We start from the raw sequence: 12015 nt of genomic DNA on the forward strand, positions 1-12015 counted from the left end.
GCACACAAAGATTTCAAAACATTTACAAAACCCGTCACTTTTCAATTATTTTCATTTACGGATGACTAACAGTATGTCTGTGCCAAACACAGACATAAAACGCATTCTTCAAGAGGCATGAATCTACATAAAAACATGGATTTGCCAAATTAAAATACTGGGAGAACAACTATTTACCTCAAACAAAAACAAAAAGCAACTCAAAATTAATTTGTCAGCTCTCCAAACTTTCATGAACATCACAAAAATTGTTTGAGTTATTAGCAACGTACATAATGTGTATAATCATAAAAAACAGCATTATTCTATTGTTTCATCTTTCCTGATGTACAAGTGAACCACTGTTGAGAAACCACGGATAAGCAGAAATGCAGCGTTGGGAGAAGGCAAACTGAGTACTAATTTGAAAGAGATGAAGATGGAATCTTACTACTCTAAATATAACTCACATAATTTATAAAATAGTTTTATAGGTAAATATCAAATGTCCTCCTAGAGGCTGTCTTAACCGCAGAAAGTTAATGGATCAGCCATAATAGGGAGAGAATTGACAAAACTCTAAACCTTTCCTCCTTACGATGTTTATGTGTTGATACTAACAAACATCAAACAAAGCATCAACAACAAATTACTGTCTGCAGAAAAAACAAAAGGACTCAGTTCATTTGCTCACAAGAGCAAAACAAACATTATAGTACTCTCCAAAAACATAAGATGACCAACAAAAACAACTGTACATACAGTTCATCTACACAGATGGCTCTATGTTGTGTATCCTCACATCATCCAAAGGATCTCCTATGCTCATCGAGGCAGCCTTCTCCTCATCTGTCATACTTGACAACTGGCATCCAAAGAACAGAAAACAAATGTATATGGGAAGTACCTCACGGAAAATTTCCTTCCTTTAATTCTCTTATGTATGGACTCCACAGCAGGAACATTTTGGCCATGGAATATTCATGCTCACTACCACCCAACATCAAGGTTCATTTCTTTGTGAAAGAGTCTCCAAAGGATAATAAAGTAAAAGCCTGAACACTTGCAAGAAGCATGCAATAATGCAGGGAAGCAATAAAGATTACTCCTGCCCTAAGCAAAGGGAATGAATAGATAATCGTGGAAAAGAAACTACTAAGATCTTTCAAAGGCCTGCTACTTAAGAACACAAGAAGAACCAGGTTTTTCAACATAACAACCATCAAGATCTAACATACGTCTTTCAAAGCAAGCTGGAGTCATATAAATTCATATAGACCTTTCTTTTTGCAATCCAAAGTGGAATGCCCAAGCTGCAGCGTGCTGGCCAGATCCAATCCACTGCAACAACTCATCTGGCCAGCTGCCCACTCCTTACTGTCCTCCCCAATGGCTAATCAGATATAGGAAGGAAGCAGGCAAGGGCTTGGGGAATTACCCTCACATCTGATTTCCCACCGCTATGTTTCATAAGGGCCTGCAGCCCCTGCTCTATCAAAAAGCAGGGCGGAAATTACCACGTGTAGTGATGGTGCTCGTGTAACTCCATATGCCTGTTAATAAATATGAATGAATTTTGCTCCATGACTGCTAGCACCACCAGCCCTGTGTCAGCACAACCGTGTGTTACCCACGCATTTCTGTTACACCACACCATGCACACACCCTACACACACCCCTGTTATCCACACCTCTACACACACCATCATCTGCAGCCCTGACCCTCTGCCACCAGTGCAGCTCCCTGGGAAAGCTGGACACTAGTTCTCCAAACCAACAGGTTTTACACCAATCCAGGCAAGAAATGTCTTGAATTGGGGTGAGTTTCTTCCAAAACAGGCCCAGCTCACGGAGGAAGGCTCTCCATGCTCCCTGAGTAACATTTAGCTCTAAGTTGAGAGTGACTGCTAGCTGCCACAACTCCATCAGGGCATGCATACTAATGCTCTTGGACTGCTGCCATATCATCCATATATGCTTTATTACAGCTCATCTCCTTAACGTGCAAGACATTTATCTTTGATTCTTTCAAAATGAGAAAGAAAAAAAAAAATCCCAATACTGTAGAACTGGTTTTAGTGCTGTTCAGACCATTTAACCTGGGTCACTGCAAGCTCTTCAAGCAGATGTTTCTTTGTCACCACATACAAGTATGAGCACCAAGTTATTTTTGCCATATTAACAAACTTTTCTGGATTTTAAGGGGTAGAATTCCTGAACAATGGTCAGGTAAGCCTCTGGCCACAGTTTTTCCATTTATCAGCAGAAAGTTTAAACACTAAAAGTACATAAAGAGCAGATTAATCACATGAATCAACCTACCACCACAACCCTAGTCAGTCCTGGGCAGCGGGGATGACAAATGGGTGATGGGACAAACTCAAAACTTGCCAATTTGAGTCCACAAATTCAAAGGCAGATCAATGATCATCACTAACAGAAGAGTAAGTAGATCTCAGAGACACCAACCAACCATCCTCAGAAGTATTAATCTCTTTCCATTCCTTAGGTACACAGTGAGATCAAGGAAAGCAACTGAGAAACAGAAAAATTTCAACAGCAATGGAAGCTCATTTGGAACAAAGGTACTGAACTAGAATACATTCATTTTAAAGTAATGAAACCCTTTGCCAATATGTTTTATTTAGAAGAAAAACTGTATGAAATGTCCTGCAAAAACACGACCTGTTCCAAAAACCCGAGAATTAGTGGTATGGAGAAAGAAGAAAGTAAAACCACCAGAGCTGAAATGCATACTTAACTAACTTGACCAATTATTCATAAAAATTTACCAGCCCACATAAAACCAGGATTTGCTAGTTTTTCATAAGTATAAAGAACCTTCTCTGTTCCCGTTTACTCCACGCCCAGTTTGTTGCCAAAAATGTATAATACAAAATATCCTCACAATCTCTTTTAAAAAAATTTAGAGGTTTAACAAGCAATGATTAAAACTTGCTGAACTCAATAGTGTCCCTGTAAAAGATTTTACCCCTTTAGTCAGATGTAAGACATCTTAACTCTAGTTTTGTGGATGTAAACAAAAACAGTGAGTAGACAGTCTTCTACCCTGAAAACAGGATTCATTTAAGAAAGAAAGTATTCTTGGCAGTTGATCTCTTGAGAGGGAAGCTATGCCAGATGGTGGAGCTGCTTCCCATGAAGGCTGGCAGGTAAGAGGTGAGCCCTGGGATCTGCTGGTCCCCCCTCCAGAGCAGCCACTACTCCTTTCTCTCAAAACAGCCAAAGAGAACAGCACAAACCAAACTGCAGAGGTCTCCAAGTTTTGTCTCACGTAACAAAACTTTTGCAATAGGCACACATAGTTGCAAAACCCCCAAAGAAACTCAATTTTTGCCATGCCAAACTTGGCTTTTCATCACCAAAGTTTTCTTTTTCGTTTTTTTTCCACAAGTTTATGGACAAAACCCCCAAAGAAACTCAATTTTTGCCATGCCAAACTTGGCTTTTCATCACCAAAGTTTTCTTTTTTTTCCCACAAGTTTATGGAAAAAACCGTACTCTAGGGGAAGGTAATAGGGGGAGTATATGTTAAATAATCCACACTACAACAACAACAAAAAAATGGGGATGGATACAGCTGTTGAGGGCAAACAGGAAAAATTATTGGTTCTCCTTTAAGGTCTAAAGAAGGATGAAATGTCAACAAAACATAAAAAAGGTGATAGTGACCACAGACGTTTGTAATGAAGGATCCAGCTGATTTCGCATCAAAAAAGAAGACACTCTGAAATAACAGATTTTCAAAAGGACTGATTGACAATACATTAAATAGATCAGTCCTGCAGAAGTACCAAATGCTAAGGGTGGCAGAATGAATTACTGCAGGTGGTGGCTGAAACAGAATGCTTATACAAGTTCAAGAAAAACCAAAATTAGTTTCTAAGGTAATGATGGAGCAGCAGCTTCAAATACAGTCACTTTGCCTTTTGTTCACACAAGGTAAATCTTATTATTACATGCCATCATTTTAGTGCACCTTCTAAGTCTTTAATATTGTACACCATTTGCCTTTTTTAATAAAGTAGGTTGTACATCCATTTCATTAAGATGTAACAGTGATTAATCTCAAGTAGGAAACACCGACACCATACCAAACGTGAAGCACTCGTACATGGATCAGACTGGCATTCCCAAAAATCGTATTTTATATGGACTCAGGCCACCCCAGACGTCAGATATGATTGTAAGGCGTTCTGAAAAGGATGAGCCCTGGTACTACAGCTCCCCCAAGCTGAATCCCACATACCAGCCGAGGCTGAGGTCCTTCCCACCTCATTTTCCCTCCCTGTGTTACACAAGAGGAATCATTACACAGTCCAAGGCTGTGTGACTATTTCAGCATTAATCTGTGCCTGCAAGACAACATGAGCACAGACATCCAGGGCTATGCTGAGCCTGCGCACTGTCAGAAGTTTGTCCTAAACTCTCAAAACATTTGATGTTGCTTCTATCGTATTCAAGACCTGACTGAAGAGTAAATCTCTTTGAATATGCCATGAAAGAGACGTGGAGGATATACAGCAAAGTAAACACTGCTTAGGGATAAGGCATAAATAAAGAATAAAAAGGAAACAAGAAACACATCAAGAACTACCCAACCCAGATTTAAAAGGAAAAAAGGCAAGGATTCAGGAAAAAAAACTCAAAAAACCAACCCAGACAAAAAACATTAAGAGTGCACATCATCCCAAACAAACAAAATAAGCAATAATACAATGAAAAGCAAAGATTAAGAACAAAAAAAAAGTGTATCAGATTTAAGCCAGATACTTTGGGGGTCAGCCATGTTACATTATTTCCTACATTTCAATCAGCATGCACAGCTGTATCTTAATCCACATCAGTTTGGTTTTGCTACTCAGCTCCAGATGACATGCTTGTCCTTCCCAGAACTGAGACTTTGTTAGGGTTTGGTATATACAGCCTGCCTCATCACCCTGTGCACTTTTTAGATCAACAGAGGCACCATCTCTCAGACCTCTCCAACCTCGCCAGCAGCATCTTCTTCAAGCCCTTCAAAGACAGTGCCTGGGTTGCAGCCCCAGTACAAGAGCAATTCCTCAGTGGCTGAAGGTCAGAAAACACACATGAGGACTGGGAGAAGACTTGTGGAGGGCTGGGGAGCGTGAAACAGGGGAAAAAATACTGGAAGAATAAAAGGAGGGAAAAAAAGGAAGTGGTATTTCCAAATGTGAAGTGCCAATTAGGGGGAAAAAAAGTGAGAAGCATCTCTTTTAAAATATAACTTTAGGCTTTAAAATACATTAAAGGTGAAGAATCAGCCTTACTAGTCAATTAGCTATAGCTTTGCTGGGTATGAATTCAGCTGCTAATTTGCCTGAGCTTTCTCCGCCCCCCGCCCTCCCCCAATCACTGTTTCATTGTGAAAGAATTTAATTATTATTTTCATTACCAGATGCATACATTATAAAATGAGCCTGTACAGAGACAATGAGCACTTTAATAAAATAGGTGTAATAATGAGAATGATATGTTTACATTTTTCTGCAATAAAAATGAAGACATTCTCAACAAGGCTACTTTTTAAAATACGCTCGAATAAAAATAATTCATAATAATCATAACATTAAATGTGACACTCCTCCTTTTCTCTAAAAAAGGATTAGTCCAGTTCCTTAAATTTTAATACAACTCAAAATCAAATTAAAATAGGGCTTTTATTAACTTCTCTATCAAAACCTTCCACAAAAATTTAACTCACATTTCACTCTGATAGAATAGTAAAGCTTTTCAGTTTTGTTCTTTAAAAAAAAAATTAAAAAAATCAAATCTCTTCCAGAGGCAAAGGATACTGCATACCCAAGGAAAGAATACTGCAGTCACTCTATAATATGCTGATATTCCAAATAAACCACCAAAAAATTCAAGAGAAAAAAACCTCAGAGTTTTCAAATTAAATACAGATACATGTGTATATTTATTTGGGAGTTCTGCAACATAAACAAAAATCTCAAAGCCATGAAGCAATAAAAACACATTTATATGGATATAATGGAAACAACACAATAGTAACATCCACATATTATTTACAATCCAAAACTACTGACTTAATAACAACAAAGCCTGCGTTCTTGTGCTTTATGTGACCGTAGTCAACAACACAAGGCAAAACTCTGCTTTCACTCAGGAACCATGTTCAATAAATCACGTGCTGCCCATGGCCCACCAAGCAGGCACGGGGTGATTTACAGGTGAGCACCAGGGCTGTCACCAGCACAGACCCGCTGCTCTCAGGAACAGTGTCCCCGTGGAACTCCTGTCACACCCGCACACGCTCACCTGTAAATCACTCACTGCCACGGGGACACTCCATAAGCCACTGCTTCCAGCTCTTGGAAGTCTCCCCCTGCTCCGGAGCTGGAGGAACTGCCCCTGTGCACTCAGGTCTCACCGGGACTGTGCCTCCAGAGTTGGGATCCACCCCTGGTGTCCACAGGCACCAACACCACAGGAGCAGGGAGTCACCATGGGCTGGCTCCTGCTGCCCATGCAGAGATGGCACAAGGGCAATGCCCTGGCAATGCCTCAGCATGAATTGCTGGCACTACCTGGGCAGACCTCTGGTGACCCTGGAATGCCAGCTTCCATTTTGGAGAGGTGTTGAGTCTTTACTCAAGTAGGATGGAGGGCATCTGACACTTAACCACAAGCCATAATAACAGAGCAACCTGCTCTCCCCATTCTTAGATGTGGATGCCAAGCCAGGATTCACTTGACCAAATGAAGATGTTTACAGTGTAGGTGTCTGAATCTGAGCAGGTCATGTTGGCCTCTCTTTGCAGCCCATGGGAAGAACTCAGCTCTTGGACTGAACTCCTCCTACAGAACATGTCAAAAGGAGGTCAAATGAATCACATCCTACAAGTGCCTGCTTCTGCTCCTTGCCCGACAGGAGTTCTCCAGGACTCCTTCTTCTCTTTGCTGGATACATTTAGGGTTTTCCCTCCACTTCCACTCAAGAGTTAGACCTTAATAACAGGTGAGACAAAGCCCACACTGTCCTAACATCAGCTTAATCCTCCCTGTTTAAAACTGAGTAACAAAGCACTGTTTGTGTAAGTTCCCAGCATTTCCCACTCAATAAAGTGGGTGCCTGATCCCAGGTAACCCCAGACCTTCACATAACTGCTTTCAGTTACATGACTCCAATTAGTGTGTTTATTTCAACATTATTTGTCAACTTGCACTTATTCCTTCAGTACTTTTCCTCTCAGATGTCACAAGAATTGCCTGACTGGGTAGCAACTCTTCTCATTAGCACAGAAACTTCCTCTTTTTGTTGCCAGTCTTCAAAAAAGACTTGCCAAAAGATCTCTCTCTTTATGTGGGACCTATACATTTTCTTCTACCTTATTTCCTTAAGTTCTCAATTTCTTAAACCATTTTCCTTTTGTCCTACACTTAAAATATTACCCAGTATCTGCTGAAACCTGTTAATCTTCCTTTGACTTTGAAACAAGCCACCGGCTCAGGTTTATCACCTCCATTATCTCTTACTTTTGATTGTAGAGTCCTCATTTTTACTAAATAGACAAGAACTAAAGCAATTAATAGTCTCAAGTTCCCTAATTCTACTTTCCCAGAAACAACTAACATTTTTTCCTTACTTCTAACATCTAATTCCTCTTCTTTCTCCTCCTAAATGGTATTCCCAAAGCTCTCCAGAATCCACACTGACAGGAAAAGGGTTAAAATGTGTTCAGGAAAGGGAGGTAAGTAATTTTTTTTATAACCTGTCCAAAGCAGACATGGCAAGCTGAACTCCCTTATCCTGTAGGGCCAGGCAGTGCCTCACCTGAGCAAAAAGGGACGTGATATTGATGTACTGTTAGAAATTGGTTCCACACTGAACTAACAAGTCCTAGTTGCTTAAGATGAAATTTATCTCCCCTCTTCCTTCCTCGTATCCTTCTATAACCAGAGTCATCTCGCTTGGCTGTTGGGCATTTGCCAACAATCGCAGCAGTTGTAGAACAGAGCTTTTCCAGGCCAAAGTTATGACTGTATTTATATTCCAACAGTTCGTTGCTCCAGCTTTGGCATGCAGTTGCCATGTAGCACTCCAGACAAAATCCCTCCTCCTCAAAACTGCTTTTGATCGTGAACATTTTGCCTCAACAACTGATCAACGAATGGCACAGCTAAGAAAAATGCACCAAACACCTTCCCCTGGGGCAAAGTGGTCCCTATTACAGCCTGTTCAGCTGTGAAACCTGGAGATGGTGCTTTAAGCTTAAAGCACTTGGTGATGGCTTTAGTGGTTTGACAAATCTCTCCCAGCAGGAAGGAAACTTTGCATGCCTGGCTGTAGAGTCTTTCACAAAGCTGAAAGAAAATAGAACTTATCTAAATTTAACTTGCCATACTTTTAAACTGGTCTGCGTGAGGAAATGTCTTTTGCTTTCATTTCATGCAAAACATTCAATTAAATTCTCTCAGGAAAAAAACCCCTTCCATAATAAGGCATGTATGTTATTTTTTCTTTCACATATATTTCACTTATCTACCCACATGGCTCAAGTGGAAAAACCTTGGTGCAGCGATTATAAACTCACATTAACCTGCTTTTCTTCAGGGGCAAAGGAGAACAGGAGAAGCACTGAGCCATTCCTCATCTCCATAGGCAAAGAAATAAGATAGGCCTGGCGCAGAGCCCGCCCACCAGACCAGGTTGGGAGCACATTCCACAGGCAGAAGAACTTCTCGAAGAACTTCCTGCCAATGGCTACTTGACATTAAAAACGAGCATGATCTAGGTCAAGTATCCCAGTTGACATTAATTGCTAGGTTGGATCAAAAAAAAAAAAAAAAAAAAAAGCAGGCAGCCTCTCAGCCGGAGCTCAGGTCACATTAGGCTTAAAAGTAACCGAGGCCAAAACCTTGAATTGTACCCAGAAGCCAAAAGGAAGCCAGGCAGCTGTTGAAGAACTGCCTGAGCATGTTCCTGCCGCTCCTGCCTGCCCTGCCGGCCGAAGCTGGGGAGCACTGACCAGGGACTGGCGATTCCATGGCCTCACACAGAGGTCACAGCCACAGACAGCCCCTGGGACACGCCACCTCATTTCTCTGTGTCCTCATGCACAAGGTTGGGGGCCTGCTGGCTGTACCTTCCTCAGAAAACCAGCAAGTTACAAAACACTTAGATAAAAGGACAGGTGAAGTGCTCCAGAGGCTGGTAAACTGTAGTAGCACCTGCCCTTACTGCTTTATCTCTGTTTGCTGCTTCTTTTATCTCTACATACTCTGAAGGTAAATCATGTGCCATGTCCAGCTGGAAAGAAAAGATTACCTGGAAAAGCAAGTCATCTTTTGATTGACCAGAGCAGAAGAGCAGGTGACTCTCAATTACCCGGAAAATCCAATGCCAAGGAGGTCAGATTCTGGAACAACTGCTACCATGTGAAGGGTACATCCTTCCACATACTCTTCCCATTATTTCTGAAAATGTCTTAGAGCAGATGACCATTTTCAGGTACATAATGAGCTCAGGACAAGAAGAAACAACCCCATGAACCCTTACAATTAATACAGCTGAAACAGAAAACAACTATGGGTTCATCTTACTTATCCACACACCTTGAACATGCAGCCTTTTATACAACAGGCATAAAAGGAACAAATTAATTTTTAAAGAGCAAAAGATGAAAATATATAGCTGTGCTCCATAACTCATAGCAGGTTTCCAAATTGTAATCAATATTTTCTTTTGCCTTTAAGAACTGCTGAATCTTAATGCTTTTTAGATGTCCAAGTGCCAGAAATAATAATTTTATTACAGATAACTGTATGTGATTAGAGTCTGACTGTAGTTTTTGAAGTTCTTTGCAAAGCCAATATGGGTTAAGTGCCCATTTGTATTGTTATAAAACTTCTTTACAGTACTGTAATAGAATACTCAGGCAGCAGACTGAGCTAATATTTAGCACACAACCTGATAACCTCATATAGACCCAAACACAGCTGGAAAACCTAAAGTCTACAGCAAGTTCAACAGTATTTGTATTATTTTATTCAAAAGTTTAAAAATACAGGTGTCAAAATAACTCCTCAAAGCAGGAACAATATTTGAGAAAAGGAACTTATCAGTCAATAGAAGCATTCAACAATTACAGCAGGTGCAGTACTATGGACCATTGACAGCTTATTTAGTCCAAAGACAACATAAAAAGGCTTTCTTCCCCCCACATACAAGCTCTTTAGCCAGTAAAAATAACTAGCACTTTGTCCAAAATTTTACAAATAACAGTCTGGGGCCAAGTACAAAGCTACGTCAAGGATAATTTTCTAAAAACCTAGCCAGTGCCATTTAAAAATAAATAACCAAAATCAAATCAACAACTACAACAACACAACCCAAACATAAAACATACAATCTAAAAACATATTTACTTAAGAAGCTGGGTGGTTTTTCTACTTTACAGAACAGACCCAGGTAGGGCATAAAATGTTCAAATATTATGACAATCAAAATTAACCCAAAAAGTACTTGTAGGAAAAAGTGCATAGCATTTCTCTGTGTATGCCAACAGGAAGCACCACAGTCTGCTTGGATCACTGGGAGAAAGCCTGGTGACCCTCCCAGCAATTATGGGCTAGAGCAGATCTTTCCCATGCCCATTGGGACTTTAGGAAAAGGTTGTTCACTGAGAGGACAGTCAGTCCCTGGAACAGGCTCCCCAGGGAAGAGGTCACAGCACCAAGGCTCCCAGAGTTCAAGGAGCCTCTGGATGACACTCCCAGCCATGTGGTTCAGTGTTAGGTAGTCCAGCGAGGAGCAGGGACTCACACTCAATGAGCTTTATGGATCCCTTCCAAATCAAGACATTCCGTGACTTTATACACATGCTTTTAGTCATCACCATGTTGATAACCTATTAAGGCTTTTCAAAAAGTTTTTCTGATTTGGAAATATCCAGTTGTGCTTTTTCTACCCCTTCATTCACAGAAGGGCGTCAATACTTTGTGGTAATATCCCTGCAGTCTTCAGAGCAAAGCTCTTGAACACCTGGGGTTACCTACAGAAACTCCTAATGCAGACAGCTAATCAGCTGCACAGATTAAAGATGGAAATGAATGGTCTTCATAAATTCCTTTTTGTTGTTTTTTTCTGAGTTGGTTTTGTTTGTTTAAATTAGCTTCCATTACCAGATGCATTCAGAAGTTACTGCAGCAATATCTGCCTTTTCATCCAGTACTAGGCTAGAATAGTCATTTATTAACCATGGCAGAGTTCTATTTTACAATGAAACAATGTAAAACTGATGAGTCAGGGCTTGTCTTTTAATAAAATTTCCTTTAGCCAAACTGGAGCAGAGTATCTCATAAACCTGATTTAGAAACATCCTCTACTTAAATACCTGATTATGTGTTTACTTTGGAGAAGTGCTAAAAATAAATAAAACTGGAAAAGGAAGACAAAATAAAGAGAGGGGGAAACCCTCAGAAAGCTTCAAACGCTGACACAGTCTCTCAGAAGCAACAGTCACCCTTTTCTTCAGAGAATCACCTAACATATGTTACTCATTTTATTTATTAACTTTTACTTAACTCTTGCTGCTGCTCATGATTATCTGCAAGGAGGCTCAGGTGAGCCTACTGAGGAGGGAGGCAGCAATAAAATGTATTAAAAAATCATCACTTCCAGTCTCCTGCATTCCTTTACTTCCACTTGTGCTCTCATGCAAAGCTTTCCTTAGTCATCCTCCAGCTCTCCCAACTCTGATCAGTAACACCACTCTACTTTCTCATCCTGCAATGGGCTCAAGAAATGAAGAAGGCACAAACATTTATGCTTTAATATGACAAATAACTGCACATCCCTAAAACTGCTCCCATGAGGGCAATACCACAGCCCTGCCTGTGCCAGTGAAGTGGCAGGACTGAAACTGAGCTGCAGTATCAATCTGTGTACTTTATCTGTAAGGAGTCACTCCTGCTATTCTCTTGTATTTCCACATCTAATTAAGTGAGTATGCCCAAGCTTTTCCTCAC

The 12015-nt window shown here is 40.5% G+C and overlaps 1 protein-coding gene across 4 annotated transcripts in view; it reads right to left on the reverse strand.

Moving 5' to 3' along the window:
• The window catches only part of NRIP1 (nuclear receptor interacting protein 1), a 94479-nt gene that overhangs the window by 41322 nt on the left and 41142 nt on the right, over window positions 1-12015 (reverse strand). The gene's annotated exons all lie outside the window — the stretch shown is intronic.

The sequence above is a fragment of the Passer montanus genome, unplaced genomic scaffold, assembly GCF_014805655.1.
Source record: "Passer montanus isolate IOZ18808 unplaced genomic scaffold, ASM1480565v1 scaffold28, whole genome shotgun sequence".
In the NCBI taxonomy this organism is placed as follows: domain Eukaryota; kingdom Metazoa; phylum Chordata; class Aves; order Passeriformes; family Passeridae; genus Passer; species Passer montanus.